This window comes from Triturus cristatus, chromosome 5_2, assembly GCF_964204655.1.
Source record: "Triturus cristatus chromosome 5_2, aTriCri1.1, whole genome shotgun sequence".
NCBI classification, from domain to species: Eukaryota; Metazoa; Chordata; class Amphibia; order Caudata; family Salamandridae; genus Triturus; species Triturus cristatus.
Window position 1 is genome coordinate 37,069,423 of NC_140588.1, and position 17,723 is coordinate 37,087,145.

The window sequence follows — 17,723 nt, forward strand, 5'->3', positions numbered from 1 at the left end:
AATACCCATCTTTGCAACCACCGCCAAGTTTTACCACGGTTAACAGCTTCAACGCGCTGCGCAAGGTGAGTGCTTAGTCTTCATTGTCTGCATCTTCGCCCGCTGCTCTCGAGGACTCTTGTCGTTCCACCTGTCGCACAAACTGCATAGCGTCTTTTGGTGATGTAAAAAGCTTGGCTTTGCCTCCCTTGTGCTGTATCCGGAGCCGCGCCAGGTACATCATGGCATATTGCATTTTCAGTGTTTGCAGCTTTTTTTTCCACTGGATGAAATTCACTTCTCGCTTGTTGTACCGCCGTCGCGAAGTCAGGAAACAGTGCGACTTCTACCCCCGATAGGTTGTGATTCCTTTTTCCCTAGCCAGGAGGAGCGCAGTGTCTCTATCACGATAGTTCAGCAGTCTGGCAATTATAGGGTGCAGCGGAGCACCTGGCACTGGTTTAGGTGCCAGGGATCTATGCGCCCTTTCCACAACCAGCAAGGCGGCTGAAAAATGCTCCGCACCCAGTATTTCTTTCAACATGTCCTCAACATAGAGCTCCATTTTGGCTGTGTTGGTTGATTCAGGCACTCCTGTGATACAGAAATTATTACACCAGGACCTGGCTTCAAGATCCTCATTTTTTGCCTGTATCACTGCCAAGACCTTCTCCATTTGAGCACAAGATTCATTAATGACCCCAACCTGGTCCTCCGCAGTGGAGATGCAGTGTTCTGCTTCAGTTATGCGTGAGCCATGTTTATCAAGCTTTGCCGCCATATTGTCCATTCGAAGGTTTAGGGTATCTATTTTACTGTCCATTGATTGCAGGCTTTGCTGAATAGCAAGCATCATGTGTTCCAGATTTCTACTGTCACCTGCTTCCAGTTCCATCTGGGTGTCTGACGAAACCTGCATTTGAGACTTAGTTAATCGTTTGTACTCAAACGAGAGCTTGGACTGCTGCTGCTTATCTGCTTTACCCATTCTCTCACGGCCAGAGCCCAACAGACTTGCAAATAGGAGCCATAGAGGTCTGAACACTTTATGTTGAGTGCCCAGCGTTAGACACCTCCCAGTCAGTTCGCTGATCTTTAATGTACACTGTTGGTGGATGTCAGGGGCCTGCTAGCAGAGCCCTTTTGTTGAACGGCTTGCCGCTTCGCAGTGCAGTGGTATACTGGGAGCTGCTGAGGACGCCACTAAAAATGGAATGGGCACACTGTCATGCGCCTGAGTTACGCTGGCGACTGTTACAGGTCCACAGCGTCACCAGCAACCACCTGTGGCTCACGTCTCTCATGTCTCGTTTCAGCCGCTCATCTCCGTCCAGCAGCCACACATCAAAGTCTGCATCTGTGTTTCAACGCACTACTCTGGACGGCCCTCAGGCGAGTGCAGTACCGGTACTCGTGCACCACAGATGTGGAGCGTGGTGCCTAGATAGCATTACTGGTCGTGTTACGTCAGATACGTGCGCTTCATTTCACTTTAAATGCAAAACCAATGGGGATGATGGACGGAGTGTTGAACATTGCAAGCACTCGCCCCCAGTCAACTGATCTGGGTTTAATCCATCATCATTCTTTATCTCACTCCGCCACCCCAGTTCAGACATGGCCATATGCAAATCAGTCTGACCCCGTGCCTCATGGGAAAAGTCCAGCCCGAACTGCCAAGCCATGTCTTCCCTGGACTGGAAACAAGTATCCTGGGACCAGTTTCTGGCTTATCAGACGTCATCAGCCAGGCTAGCTTGAATCAAGTGCCAAAGTGAGCAAGGGACCCACGTCTGGGCATACCATGCCAACTTAGGGCGAAGAAAGCAAAACCAAAGGGGATGATGGACGGAGTGTTGAACATTGAGAGCACTCACCCCCAGTCATCTGATCTGGGTCAAGACTGATTTGCATATGGCCAGGTCTAAACTGGGGTGGCATGGTGAGCAAAGGAATGATGGATTTAACCCAGATCTCTTGACTGGGGGTGAATGTTTTAATTTGTTCTGCATTCCGTCCATCAATTGTGTGTCTTTTGCTCATTTCACTTTAAGGCGGTCAAATCATAACCCAAACAGTGTCGGTGCCTCCAATGTACCCATGCGGCAGCCCTTCACAGTTTAACCACCATCTGCCAGTATATTAGTTGTCCGTAGCCAACGCACCGGTAGGTGCACGCAATGGTGGCCATAAACGCATTCATGAGCCCTGTCCGAGAGAAGGCCGTCGCTGCAGCCCCACGCCACCCGAGTCGCACCAGCTATGCAATCCACCACCAGACGCGTGCACTTGTCTTCAGGCTCTGGGGGTAATGACGTCTGGTTCAGTATGTTCTGCCTTCTAGATATTACGGTCGGTCTTGTGCAGTGATATATGCTTGCACTGTAGTTAAGTAGTAGAGGGTACCTTAGTCTGCCCTGCCTCCCTAGCACAGTTTGTGCACGGTGATAACGTCAGCAGAGGCCAGTTAATGGGATGGCAGAAGCTCAAAATGGCGGCTGCAGAAAATTCAGCAGTCCCGATAGATGTCAGCGGACCTGCCAACTCTTCATCGCGTCACATCAAGCTTCCCAATTCAGATATACCATAGCAATCAATATGAGTGCTCTCAAAGTACCTGCCGGTGCAGCCAAAGACGAGTATGCGAAACAGGCAGCTGCGCTGCCACCGCAGGCGGGACACCTTCACGCTCTCCCAAGTAGTCTGGGCCTCAAAATTAGTCTTGCAGGGGTGTAGGGGAATGCCTCGCCAGCACGGTCTGTAAATATCGGAACAGTGAGGCCCCCCAAGTCTGCAGGGGGGCAGTGCAGTTAGCGGCACCTCTGCCACATTTCACGACATCAAGCATGTTGCTGTCCGCACTCCACTCACAGGGCTCCGCACAATCGAACGCGCAGTATTGCGGACCGCTCACCTTCTCATCAGCCAGCTATATTCTCAGCAAGCCTGCGGTTCTGCCGCAGTTGTCCGTACTTAGAGCGCCGCTCAGTAAGCACTGCAGGTGTCCGGCATCGCCCTCTCGCCGGCGGCTGCCACAATGAGGTAACGGTCCGCAGGAGCCGCGATGTTGTGGCTGTCCTGCTGTGAACAAAATACGGCCTCAAAGCTCACCAATGGCAGCTCTACTCACAGAGCCGTACTCCTTGCATGCAGGGGATTCAATATTGTGGTTTTTTTTCTGCTGGATGGAGGCGATAAGTGCGGGATAGTTGTCGGATTTAGGCCCCGACCAGCAGAGCAGCACTAATGTGCAGCCATCTTGCTTCGGGCTCTCTAGCGTTGCATAGTTTGGTAATTTGTTTTCGTGTCTTAGTAGATTTTTATTTGTTGTACCTAATTCATTTTTCAGTATATGCCTTTTAATAATAATAATACTGAAGCTTGTAGAGCGTGACAGCTACCCCAAACAGGGCTGTCCCGGCGCTATAGCAGTGCATGAAGCTAGATTGACATACAGGTGAAAAAGACCGGCCTCCTCTACCCTTAAACTAAGCCGAAAAGCCATGTTTTCAGGGCTTTACGAAAACAGGATTCTGAAATTGCCAGCCGTAAATGGCTAGGCAGATGGTTCCACAGTGTCGCAGTTGTGACTGTGAAGGTTCTACCACCCAAACGTGACTTACTGAAACGGAAGGACTGTAGTAGATTATGGGCGTTGGAGCGTAATGCCCGATTCTGCTTTTAGGGGCATAATCTGTCCTTTAGGTAGCGTGGGCAATTACCGTTCAAGGCCCTATAGGCCAGGGTCATTGCCTTAAAAATAATTATTTTCTCGACCGGCAGCCAATGCAGCAGCCAGAGGTGCGGAGAGACATGGTGTCGGAAAGGGATCCGACGAACCAGTCTCGCAGCCGCATTTTGAACCAGCTGGAGGCGGTGGATGGCATATTTGGGGAGGCCTAGGTAAAGGCCATTTGCGTAGTCCAGCCTGGATGTGGCGTGGACTACTATTTTCCGGCAATCTTCCGGGAGGAGGTGCAGAATTTTCCTTAAGTTTTTCAATTTTCTGAAACAGGTTGCGGAGACCTGCTGAATTTGGGCTAGGAGAGAAAGATCAGCCTCCCATCTTACGCCTAAATTGCAAATGTAACTAGCGGGGGAGGGTGATGGTCCCATTTCCTCTGGCCACCAGAGATCCGCGTCGGGGGGATGGCCCAAACCGAAGAACATGACTTCGGTTTTACCTGCGTTAAGCTTTAGTTTGTTGGCATTCATCCATATAGCTATGTCACGCAGGCATCCTTTGAAATTCTTGAAAGCCTCGGTGGACTGCTCTTTAAATAAGAAGAACAGCTGGGTGTCGTCGGCGTAAGAAATCGCTTTCACCCCCCAGTTGTTAATCAGAGAGAAGAGCGGTGCCAGATAGAGGTTGAATAATAGTGGACTCAGGGCGGAGGCCTGCGGGACTCCACACCATAGCGGAAGTGGGAAGGACTCAAATGGCTTAAGGGCGACCCTCTGCGTGCGACCGCTCAAGAAAGAAGACAACCATGCCAGAGCCTTTCCTCCAAATCCTGCGCCGTGTAGTCTCTTGACCAGTATGGAGTGATCCACGGTGTCGAAGGCCGCCGACAGATCCAGGAGCACCAATAGAGATGAAGCTCCTGAATCAAGTGACCATCTTATCGACTCCGCTACCTCAAGGAGTGCGGTCTCCGTGCTGAAACCCGCCCTAAAGCCCGATTGTGTATCATGTAAAACTCCACTGTGCTCGATGAAGGTAGTCATTTGTCGCTGCACTAGTTTCTCGAGCATTTTGCCAGGGGCAGGGAGTAGGGAAATGGGTCTAAGGTTGTTAAGATCATCCGGATCTCCATTTGGCTTCTTTTTTAAAGGTAGAAGTGTTGCGTGTTTCCATGCATCGGAGAAGATGCCAGTAGACAGCGAAGAGTTCCATAACTGGAGTAGCGTGTCCACTAGGGGGGTGGATAATAGATTCCACAATCTGGGCGGGCAAGGGTCATCGGGGGCACCGGAGGGGCAATTCTGAATGGCCGCTAGCGCTTCCTTAGGAGATATAGGCGTGAAATTGTTAAATGTCGGAGCCATTGACTTGGATGGGGGTGAGTCTGTTTCTTTAGTCGGCACTGATGGGCCGAAGGAGTCATAGACCTTTAGAATTTTGCTATCAAAGTGATGTGCGATTTTGTCGCATAAGGCATGAGTAGGTGTAATATTGGACTCTACTGCCGTGGGATTAAAGAATGATTTAACTACTTTAAACACCTCGCTGCAGGAGTGGTCAGCATTCATGATGCGGTTAACAAAGTAGTCTCTCCTAGCAGCTTTGATGTCCCTATGAAAATATTTTAGGGCCTTTTTATACGATGTCTTGGCTAGGTCATCGTAGTTCACTCTCCACAAGCGTTCGAGTCTCTTGCATTTGCTCTTGGACTCTTTGAGGGTGTAGGAGAACCAGGGGGCAGTGGGGGATAGTCTTGCAGATTTTACTACTTTGACCGGAGCGGCAGAGTCCATCGCCGTTGCGATCCATTTGTGCACGGAGATTGCATCAGCATTAGGGTCAGAGGACAGGCTGGGTGAAGTAGCCTGTATGGCAGCGTATAAACCAGCTTCGTTCAGATTTTTCAAGCTTCTCTTATGAATGAAGCGAGGGCCCTCACTTTGTCTATGAGCAGGCAGGGTAAAACCGAGAGGAATCAAATAATGATCTGACCAAGTTAGAGGGGAAGGGGGCGCTATAGCAACATCAGCAAGGGTGGTAAACACAAGATCTAAAGTGTGACCTGCTAAGTGCGTCGGGGCAGACACCAGTTGAATAAGGTTAGCCCCTGCTAGGGAAGATACCAGTTGATCGGCTTGTGAACAGCCTACATCCTCCACATGTAAGTTGAAATCGCCTAAAACCATAAAGTTAGTGTACTTTACAGATGTTTGAGCAATGAGGCAGCATAAATTTTGAAGCGCCATTGTAGTGCAGTCTGGGGGTCTGTAAATGAGCAGGCCAGCAAGGGAAAAAGAGGGATTGAAGTGAATACAAAAGTATAGACCCTCAATGCCTTGCCCAAGCGATGGGACAGAGGACACCAGATCCCATGTATCTCTCAAGATAATGGCCACTCCACCCCCCCTTTTACCCCCTCTCGGTTAGCGTGGCACATTTTGAAGCCAGATGGTATTGCTAGTGCGATGGAAGTCACCGAGTCCAGGTTAAGCCATGTTTCTGTGAGAAACATGGCATCCCAAGACTCGTCACTTAAAAGAGTCCAGATCTCCGAGGCATGTTTAACCAGGGATCTACAGTTGATGAGGCAAGCATTAATGTTGGTCTTAATTCCCCTCGGCGGGCCACGGCCACACATTGGTATATAGCCACATGTGCTGCAGCTCAGAGGAGCCGGGATAACCGTTAAGTCAAGCCGCTGTGGGCTGGCACAGAGAGGGCCGCGTAAAGTTAGCAGCTCCTCGCGTGACAAGCACCGGGGTGGAGCGTGCCTATGAGCGGCAGTATGGCCGGCGACGGTCGCGGTCTGGGCGCAGACGGGCTTGCCTTTGGCGCGCCGACGGCGCGCCCGCTGCTCGCGTCCGCTGCGCGGCCGGCAGTTCATCTCCCTAAAGTACCTCGTGACCGGAACGGAGAGGCGAGAGTGGGTGGAGTCGCGCTGAGTCCCTCCGTTCAATCGGCACTTGTTTGCCGTGACGGACCGGGGACCGCGACCCACCAACAAACTCACGTAGTGCCCGGTAAGCAGACAGATAAAAAATACAAATCCACAGTGTGCTCACATTTTTTAAAGTCTTGTATTCACAATTTAAAAACCGGCAGGATTAAAAGCAGCTCTTTGTGCAAAATATAGCAATGTGCAAAAATCCACAGTGTGCTCCCGTTTTTAAAAAGTCTTGCATTCACTATTTAAAAACCAGCAGGAATAAAAACAGCTCTTTGTGCAAAATATAGCAATGTGCAAAATATTTATTTTCAATGGGGAAGAGGGCTGACCTCACCGCGCGCTCTAGCTGAGACTGTAGCGCGGCCGGCAGTTCATCTCCCTAAAGTACCTCGTGACCGGAACTGAGAGGCGAGAGTGGGAGGAGTCGCGCTCAATCGGCACTTGTTTGCCGTGACGGACCGGGGACCGCGACCCACCAACAAACTCACGTAGTGCCCGGTAGGCAGACAGATAAAAAATACAAATCCACAGTGTGCTCACGTATTTAAAAGTCTTGTATTCACAATTTAAAAACCGGCAGGAATAAAAGCAGCTCTTTGTGCAAAATATAGCAATGTGCAAAAATCCACAGTGTGCTCACGTTTTTAAAAAGTCTTGTATTCACTATTTAAAAACCAGCAGGAATAAAAGCAGCTCTTTGTGCAAAATATAGCAATGTGCAAATTATTTATTTTCAAAGGGGAAGAGGGCTGACCTCACCGCACGCTCTAGCTGAGACCTTTTGTATTATATTTTTGGTTTTAAAAAAACCAAATCAATTCTGAGAAAAAATAGGGCTTGAAGCTCTTTCATCCTCTTTCACCTATTTCTAATATAGGCAAACATTAAGCTACTTACATTGAATGACCTCATGTTCCTACTCTACAAGTTATTTTCTCTTTACGTTTGCTGTGAATCTTTGTCATCTAATTACAGACTGAAAAACCATTACTCAGCACTCAATCTTTCATCAGCTTGTCAAAAGGGTACACTAGCGGAACCTGAGTTTGGCTGGATGGTAGGAATTAGATACACCGAATGTTTCAAATTAACTAATGCGGCTAATGTGGATCCTTACCCTTGGTAACAGATTACGAAGCAGACAACAATGGTAAACTGGTGCTAAAAGATTACAGACCACGTTAAAGGCATTCCATCTGTTGTTACACTTTGATTTTTTTGCTTGACTACACGTCAGTTTTGAACCCACACTGATTTGCCTCAGTCGTCATACTCCTAATTCGCAAACTTTGTGTTACTTTAGATAGACTATTTTTGTGTTAACCAACTGGAAAAAGAGTACCAGACTGAGGGAAACGAGGTCTCTGACAGCTGACTGAGGTATACTGGGTGAGGTCTGGCAGCTCCTCAGCTGATCGGACTGAGGAGATGCCTTTTGAGGAAACCACACGCCTGTCAGAAGAAAAAAAATTGAGATCAGCAGAGAGGAGGCGCGAGGGCCTAGCACGACCTAGCACAATACCTGTCCGTGCATTCTTGATCTAGTTCAGCATTCTCTCTGCCACCACTCACTTCGTTGTTTCCCACACCCTAGTCAGGGGCGCGGGCTCAAGTTTAAGCTTAGAGCTCCATCATGTGGCTAGAATAAGAACTGAAAGCTACCTAGTTATGCTGGTGAGGAGATTGGAACTACACTTCCTGTTTGTTTATGGTTCTAATGTGAATACTACAGCATTTTACTTGCGACTGAATCATACTGTCTTTGCTCAATTGTCCTATTACCATTTCAAATTGCTCTCCATTCTTTGTTACTCTTTTAGACTGAATCATACTGTCTTTGCTCAATTGTCCTATTACCATTTCAAATTGCTCTCCACTCTTTGTTACTCTTTCACCTCACCGGTCTCTAACCTCGGATGCACTCCTGTATATTGCACAGGCAACTGGAAACCAGCCACAAATATGTTTATTACAATGCTTACTCATAAACCTCTCGGCAACACTGGTCAGATATGGTCCAACTCATGGACTATCTATTATCCTATTAATGTCTCAAAGAATGCGAAAAAAGAATCTCAAACACAAACTACTGAAACAAAACCCGGAAACTCTAATTGCTGATACCTACCACGATTTGTCCAATGACACCAGGAAAACTAATTTCATCTTCTATTCCAAACGCCCGGCAAAATGGAAAAACATCTTCCTTCTCCACCTGCAAGTGACCAAGACCGTCAAGATACCCTACGGAACAAAACGGACGTTGACCCCCTCTTCTTCTTTTAGAGGTGAAATTGATATATCCATTTTCAAAACAGGGAACATTCTTATACAAGCGACCGACCCTCACCTCTCCTTATTTAATCAACACTGTCATTTTTACACCTCCCACACTTCAGGGAGATCTCTCATACCGTCTAATCGCAACGTTGGGCACCACAAACTTAGTTTCTCGGACCTCATCAAGACCTGCTGCACCTGCACTCTCAGCCGACGGACCCCTCCCTACCATTGCTGTCCCTATTCAACCCACCAGGGATATCCACAAGCCTAGTCCCAATGATAAGGAGCTCACCCATATCAAAGCACGCTCTGCTCCTCGCTACCTAGGACTTGACTCGCATCGTCCCTCGGGCATTGCTGGAAGTGACAATAACACATTCACACAGATCTTGTCCCAAATGGAACAGAAACTTGATTCCCTGGCGAATGACATAGCTCACCTAAGACTTGACATCTCAAAACAGGCTAAGCTATCCAGCTATCACGCCCCGAGAGTTTTAAATTACCCCCACACACTAGCTCTCCTACCACAGCCTCTACACATATCCCCTGGCCCTTCACTCCTTTATGTCGCCTGGCCTACAGACCCCATCGTGCTCTACGCACCCTTTCTGGTCTTAAAGCCGCTGCTCGGTGAAGCCTACCTTTCTAAGCTCCAGACTACATCTCCCCAACCCCCCTCTACAATTCCAGTAATTGTGAGCAAAGTTAGAATCCCCCATAACAATCAATGAGCTTAGACTGCCAGCTCAATTCACCACTGTTCAAACTCTTCCTTCCTCTAAGGAAAAGCCCTGCCCCCTCTCTTGCATGCTCCTCAATTGTAGCTCAGCAGCAAAGCACGCTACTGATATCGCTGAATCTATTCTCAGGGAAGAAATAGATATCCCTTTCCTCACGGAATCCTGGCTAAATAAACACGCCACTACTTGACCTGCTGACCCCACCCGGGTACACTATCATTACACAGGCCAGACCTAAAAGATCTGGTGGAGATCTAGCCATAATTAACAAAATAGGAATACAACTCTCCACTTTAAGTAAGGCAGAATACTCGACCTTTGAATACCTCCAATCCTATCAAATTCCAAACCATCTGCCATCCTCCTGGTGAACGAGCCCTACTTTCAGAAGAGTTATCGGACCTAATTACTCAGTTCACCTTAACTGACATGAAGAATGTGTTCCTGGGGGATTTCAACATTCATTGTAACAATGGAGAAGACACCTCAGTCTGACTAATCACAAACCTCCTGGAAATTAACAACCTAAATCAACTCTGCAATGAACAAATACACATCAAAGGCTCCACCCTAGATGCAATTATGACTAAACAATTACCTGATCTCCATAAGCTCCATCTCACATATTGACTGGTCAGACCACCATCCAATTCTTTCCAATATCAATACCCCAGTCAGACCCCTCCCTGATGTTATTAAAAAAGCTAAGCAGTTAACCAGAAATATCAAACAAGTCCCAATTCTTGAACATGAATCCAAGATTTGTGAACAACTACAGCGTCTCCTCCTCTCGTATACTGCCAAAATAGCTCACTTCACACTATAACTCATTGATAAGGGGCAGTTGAAGTGGTGAGTCATAATTATCAGATCGTGTGACTAACAATTAGTGGCAACACCGTGATTGTGGCGCTCCCGTAGGACCAAGCAAGATGTAGTGGTCAGACAGTGCTGTGTGTTGGTAAGAGCAGTTAGTTTACATACCAAGGGCCTCTATGAGGCAGTAGCGGTCAAGGAAAAAGTGCCACATTGCGGGCGGCGAAGACCACGTCTCATAAGCGATGGGAGGAGTGTCCTGGATGCAGTCTTGGGAGGCGGTTGCAGTGAAGGGATTGATCAGCGTTACGGGCAAGAGCGGTGTGAGAAAGTGGCTCTGTATATACTGTTCTCAAATAGGTACAGGGTGTACAGAGTCCACAGTCCCCAGAGGTTTGCCAGAGGCTAAAGTTAGATATAACCTTACTCTTTAAAGTGGTAGCTTGGTCGAGCAGTAAGGCCGTATCAGAGGACAGTGTAAAGCATTTGTTGTACACACTCAGTCAGCAAATGGTCTCACACACTCAATAACTGAACTCTAGGCCAATGGTTTATATATAAAAAATATATCCTTGTTTTATTTTAGAACCAACAATAGGTATTAAAATATACTTTCTCAGAATGAGATGCTTTATATAAATACTTTTTCAATATGCAATTGGCTTTTGTAGAAAGTTACAAGTGGTTGCAATAGGCAACACAATTTTAAACACAATAATGCATTGAGTTCAACTGAACTTTCAAGTTATTTGTAATAGATTACTTTTAGGATTACTTTTGTGATTCCAGGACTGGATCATAGATTCAGTCCTGGGACAGTACTTAGAAACAGTTGATAAAAGTCGACTTAATTACTGTTATGATTTTTAGACAATATTTTGCTATCTTAAAAGTAGACACTTAGAAAATATTTCATAGAAACCAGTCAATGATTCCCTATGGAAGAAAATTCAAGTTGCAGGTATAGTATGTTCTCGTTACTTTTGTAATCCAGTACTGGGTGCCTAGACTCAGTACTGGGACCTTTATCCAAAACAGGTAAGTAATTACTTTTTCACAATTTATACGATTTTTAAAGAATATTTAAAGTTTGCAGAAATCGACACTTAGGAGAAATTTCACAGAAAAACAGTCAATGGTTTCCTATGGAAGAAAATTGGGTTACTGGTAAGTGCGGTTGTGAATATTTTTCAGAGTCAGTGCTGGGTACCAAGATCCAGCACTGGGAGCTCACCTAATAGCAGGTGAGTGTTTTCGTTTTCGTTACTCGGCTGATTTTTGGTGAATATTTTATGTTTTGAAAAGTCCACACTTCGAAGAAATTTCAGGAAAAACCAGTCAATGTTACCCTATGGAGAAAATTAAGTTATCGGCTTTAAGGTAAGTACTCGACTGGCAGAGTTAAGGTTCTGGGCATAGACTCAGGGGGTCTCCCAGGGTCAGGTAGGTACAGTTGTTATACCCTCAGCGGCACAGGGGCAGCCAGGTGCAGAGAGAGTTAGGCCCAATGTTATCCTATGGGAGGCAGGGGTGCCTTGGTTGGTGGCTGCTGACTAGCCGGCCACGCGGCTGTGGGAGCTGGGGTCCTGGTCACTTGCTCAGGGCAAATGGGGAAGTAGATAGGTGTAGAGGTTACACTGCCAGGGCCACTCGGGCGGCTGGGTGCAGGGTGCTTTTGAGCCCTCGGGCGCTCAATTGATTTCAATGGGAAAGCTCCGGTTTAGAAAAAGACTGCAAGCTCGGAGACGAAGATTCTTCAGGTGCCACCACCACTTCGAGAGGTCAGTTGGGTAGTTGGAGGATAGGTAGGTACCCCGGAGTTGGGCACAAGGGGCCGCGGGACGCCGGGTGCAGGGGTGCCTTTTATTGTCGGGAAATCTTACCCTCTGCTGATCGCGGTTGGGGGGGGCACCTGGTTCTAAGGCTGCAGGCGTCGTCAGGAGCGTCGAGGGAAGTCCTTGGGTGCCGGACTCGGGGTCACAGTCGCCGTGGGGTCGTCCTCGTGGGCTCTGTTCACTCTGGCACATGCCAGGCTTGGCGGGTGCAGAGTGTGAAGGGTTCGCGGTTCCGGGCTTATGCCAGGGATTAGAAGCAGATTTTGAGTAGAGCCTCTTCTCATGGGAGTCCCAGGGGCTTAGCGCCAAAAGGTAGCCAGGTCCTCCGGGGTTTGTGAGGTTGCTGGCCACAAGAGATGCCGGGTTGGAGCAGGAGCAGGTTCGAGGGTCGACAAGCTGGTAGGGATGGGGCCAAAGCAGTTGGTGTCTTCCTCTTCTTAACAGCTGCAGGGCAGGTCTTCTTTCTTCTTGCTCTTCTTTGTATTTCTTAATCTGGAATCTGGGGAAGGAAGGTTCAGGATGCCCCTAAATACTAGATTTAGGGGCGTTACAGGTAGGTGAAGGGCAGGGACCAATGGGTCCCTGTCCTGGGGTGGGTACACCCTCTATCCTGACTCTCTCCTGTGAGATGGGGGCAGTACCCTAGTCCTGATTGGGCAGGGCTCCCCATCTTCAAGATGGCGAGAGCCCGGAGATGTGCTTCACCTCGCCTTCCCCACCTGAGGGGTGGGGTTGGCAGGCTGGCACATCCCCGGTCCTTATTTGGGGTTTCCGGCCAAGCTTCCCGCCAGAGTGGGGGGTTGCAGTGGCCTGGGGAAACTCACAGAGGCGGCGCGCCTTTGAAGCTTCCCCCTGCCCATCCTGGGGGAGGAGATCTAGCACCTCGCCCAGGATGTGCATTATTGCAGGCCCAGGAGAGCAGGGGCTTCCTGCCCAGGGGTCCAGCAACATGTGTGGCAGCCTAGGCAGCCTCTGAGACCAGACGTGGATTGTAGGTTAGGTTTCAGGGTGCATCTCTAAGATGCCCTCTGGGGTGCTTGGTACATTAAATCCCACACTGGCATCAGTGCGGGTTTAATGTGCTGAGAAGTTTGATACCAAACTTCTCAGTCCTCAGTGTTGCCATTATGGTGCTGTGGAGTTCGTGTTTGACGAGCTCTCAGCACCATGTACTCTTAAATGGCAGCACAGCACTTACAGTGCCCAGGAATGGACCTGGGTACTGTAGGGGCACAGGGCTCCTGCTCCTGTGCCCACACCACTGGCATAGGTCACCCAGCTAGAGGGTGGCTGATGTATGCCAGGGCAGTGTAGGTGGTGGGCATGGCACACAGGGATGTGTGCCATGTCGACTCTTTGTGTTGTCCTGTACCCAGACACTCAGCCTGCAAGGGCAGTGTGTGTGTGTTAGGGTACAGGGCCTCTAAGGGTGGCACAATGAGTGCTGCAGCCTTTAGAGGCCTTCCCTGGTCACAAGGCCCTGGGTACCTAGGGTACCATTTACCAGGGGCTGACATGTGGCCAGGGTTTGCCAATTTGGGTTTTAGGTATTTAGGGAAGGAACATAGGCCCTGGGCACCTGATTGGCAGGAGTCCAGGGCACACTCAGTCAAAGTACATTCAGCAATTCAGCAAAAATATGGCACTTTCTCACAAGTGGTGCTCAAAAGAATAATGCCAGCACTATGGGGATAAGTGAAAGGCGCTGGGGAAAAACATGCATGCAATTTAGGACAGTGGTTAAAGTACATACCCCTAGGGCAAGGTCATAGGTGGTTCCAGTCAAGGAATTGATCCACGGTCCAGGTATGGAAAGTGGCGCTCCAGGCAATGGAACAAGCGCTGCGGGGATAAATAAGGGGCATTAGAGTATCAAATACCCATCTGTATAAGAAGTGAAATGGTGGTGGTGTTCAAGCGCTATGAACTGCAGGAATAGCAAGCACGAGAAGCGATTTAAGGTGAACAATCCTCTACAATTTAACACCAATGAACCATGTTACTTAGAGGATTGCTAGCAATATGGACTGTGTGAAATTGCAATGATTAAGCAAACTTGACTTCATCAAGGAGTTTCTTACAGTCCGTAATGGAACTTGTGTCTTTAATTTGTTTTTCCAAATCATTAATTTCTTCAGTTAGTTTCTGGACCTGCTCCACAGCTGTATCCATCCCAAGCACCATCCAGTGCCTGGAGCAGGTAAAACCAATGTAGCTGAAATTATTTAAATATTTTTGTTATCAGTAAAGACACTAGGGATATTCCTAAACTGGAGATCTACTGGGATAATGTCTGCCCTGAGGTATTCTGTGAGCAAAATAATCATTAATTGTTGTCTGACCACTTTCTTTTGATATCTTTCTAGTTGTTCAACTAATGATATGCACGCTGGCTGTGATGATTCTGCAGTATCAGAGAACAGAGAGGGTCCCTCTAGAATCTTTTTAATATAGTGATCTGAATACAGAGGAGCATGATTGGACATGATAGTGTGTGAGGAGGAGGGGAAGAAGGGGAGTTCAGGGGGTCAGAAAAAGAGAAAGAAAAGGAAAAAAATTCTCCAGATGAGTTGGTGATAGGTTTAGAACCCTTGCAATCTGGCGATTGCGCTAAACGTATTTTATAAAAACAAGGGAACACAATTTTTATAGTCAGGGACCTTTAGTGCAAAGTATTTTACAGGAACAACGGTGCCTAACAAAGTAACAAGTTGTAGAAAAATGTCATATAGAGATACAGTGATGACTATATCTGTCAAACTGGACATTATATTTTAATGTAAGAAATTAAAAGAACAACATACAAGTGGAACATGTACAACATTAAAAGAGCACTCGGGTATTAGGAGTAGTGTGGCCACAAACAATTCATCAGTTAGGCCAACGAAAATGCACTGCAACACCCTAGCACATGGTAATGAGGGGAATAAGGTTGTGTCAGAGTGCGAGAAGTCAACAACGTTTCAATCCCTTTAACACAATACTGGGATCATCTTCAGGACAAGACAATTGGTGCCTGACACAGATGCCTGTTAAAGTCTGAAAGAAGAAAGAGGGTAAAGGGAAGGAAGGAGAAGAGGGAGAACATGGGAATACATTATTGGAATAAGAAGAGGAAGATCTGTGATTACTTGTTATCAGAGAGTCTCTAAAACGTGAAAGTCATGCTCAGTGAGCTCAACAAAGTGGAGGCACTAGCTAAATGGTGCTAAAATCACGAAGAACAAGTAGCATCCGTCAATACTAGACCCATTTTATAGATGGGCGTTAAATTATATTTCAGTGGGTAATATATATGGGGAGAATACGTTTAGAATGTATTAGCAACTAGGCGAGAGTAGAATTATCTAATGTTGAAACTATGGTTTAATCATGTGGTTAAAATAACGTATACACAAGTTATGCAAAGGCTGAGGCAATTCATTAGTGCAGCAAAAAACATTAAGCATCAGTTGGAATTAAATAAATAATATCATAAAGTTATACAACTGGCAAAATTTTATATGGAGAGCAAATTATGCATCTTACTGTACACACTGAAAAGAAAGGATTTAAGAAGATTTTGGTCCTTGCTGGCTGCAGGTGATGGTTACTCCAGCCTAACACTGACAATCCGTGACGAAAAATGTTATTTACATCTATTTAATTATATTGGTCTGGAGAACTCAAACAAAATCAGCTAACCCCAAGGTCAACAGAATATCTCACTGGAATAGTCAAAAAGTCAACCAAGGAAATGAAGGCTTCAAGGATCAAACGGGATTCCAGCTGCAGTGCTGAAGATTCATATTTATTTTGGAGCAGAAGCATTACTCCCAGCCTTTAAATGATACAAGAATAATGTCAAAACTTGGTGTAAGAGCATGCTTGTGCTAATATTTAAACAAGTATTAACAAAGTTAGGAAGTCTCGGCTTTGCGACATTTTGACTGTCAGTGGTTTAAGTCACACTGCATAGAATTCCTGATGATGTGCATGCAGCATGGCTAATAAACAGGGTTAAAGGCGTACATGGATGGCTGTCATTGTGTAGGTATGCACGCCTACAAAAAGACGCATTTTTAGGTCTCGCTGAGCCCAGCGCATGCGCTGGCTCGGAGAGACATTTTGTATGTGATTTTTTTCAGTGCTGCTGGCTGGCCTAGCGCTTGCGTGCAAGCGCGCAGCCGCCATGCGCTAGGCCAGCCAGCAGCACTCAGGAACGCCTTTAGAGCGTCATCGCGATGACTTTCGCTTTCACAGCGATCGTGATCACGATGACTTTCTTGTTTTTTTGGAAAGCATTGGCCGTGCGTGCACACAACTCCCACCGCGCGTGCGCCCAATGCTTGTTTTTCCTTAACTTTGGGTATAATCACTGCACCCGCGCTTTACTTTTAACATTAAAAGTAAAGCGCGGGTGCCGCGATTATACCAAAAGTAAAGAAATAGAAAAAACATCTATTTCTCTACTTTTGGTATAATCGCGGCACCCGCGCTTTACTTTTAATGTTAAAAGTAAAGCGTGGGTGCCGCGGCTGCCTGCCTGAGGGAAGCAAACAAACACCCAATGGAGGGTGGGGGGGAGGGGGGTAATATGGAGTTAAAGCTCACCGCAGAACAGCCTGGAGGTTGAAGCTGTATAAAAGTGAAAGTGAACGCGAGAACGTCTCAAAGGCCAAAGTTGTGGCAAATTCAATTTTTATAACTATATGAATATAAATGTGCTGGGAGAAGTGGGAAAACCCAGAGAATGGGGTGAACACATGCACTCTCGTAGAGTTCTTTTCAAAAGAGAAAAAAAGTTCCCATAAAGCAGACACTTCAGGATAAAAGAAGCAAATCACAGAGATGGTAAACAGGCTATGCTCCACACGCGGGACAAAGACTCGATTGACAGGATAAAACCATTGAAAAGAAAGCAAGAAAACTAGAGTGAGAACACAAAAAGCCAACAGAAAGCAATGGGCGGAGATGCTTTCCAGGTCAGCTATCGACATGTCCCATTACGTTTTTGCAACCAGACAGCTGTGCTGCCTGGCAGTCTTTAACCTAACAATGTGACATATCCGATGAAGCAAATTGTTATCTAATTGCCCTCCTAGATGAAAAAGGTAAGATTTTTTACTAGTATGATGACTCCAACATCTCCTCCACCCTGATCGACAAACTCGGACTCAGACAACTCGTCACAACACCCACCCACTCCGCCGGCCACACGCTTGACCCCATCTTCTCAGCTAGCTCCCACGTCTTCTTCGACCACACCACCGAACTCCACTGGACCGACCACCAATGCATCCACTTCACCTTCCGGAAACCCACCACATGCCACCACACCCAGCAGATGCCCCGCCGCAGCTGGAGCAATATCACCGAGGACCAGCTAACCGCCGCCCTTGCCCAGAGCCCACCCGCAGAACCGACCGACCCCGATGCGGCAGCCTCAGACAATG

At 47.3% G+C, this 17,723-nt stretch overlaps 1 protein-coding gene across 4 annotated transcripts in view; it reads right to left on the reverse strand.

The window, feature by feature from the left end:
- HJURP (Holliday junction recognition protein) overlaps positions 1-17,723 on the reverse strand; it is a 678,247-nt gene that overhangs the window by 570,288 nt on the left and 90,236 nt on the right. The window contains exon 4 of one of the 4 annotated variants that reach the window (XM_085606808.1): positions 14,042-14,130. The exons of the other annotated variants lie outside the window; for them this stretch is intronic. The gene's annotated coding sequence lies outside the window, so the exon portion shown is untranslated. The remainder of the gene's footprint in view (positions 1-14,041; positions 14,131-17,723) is intronic. 4 annotated transcript variants of the gene reach the window in all.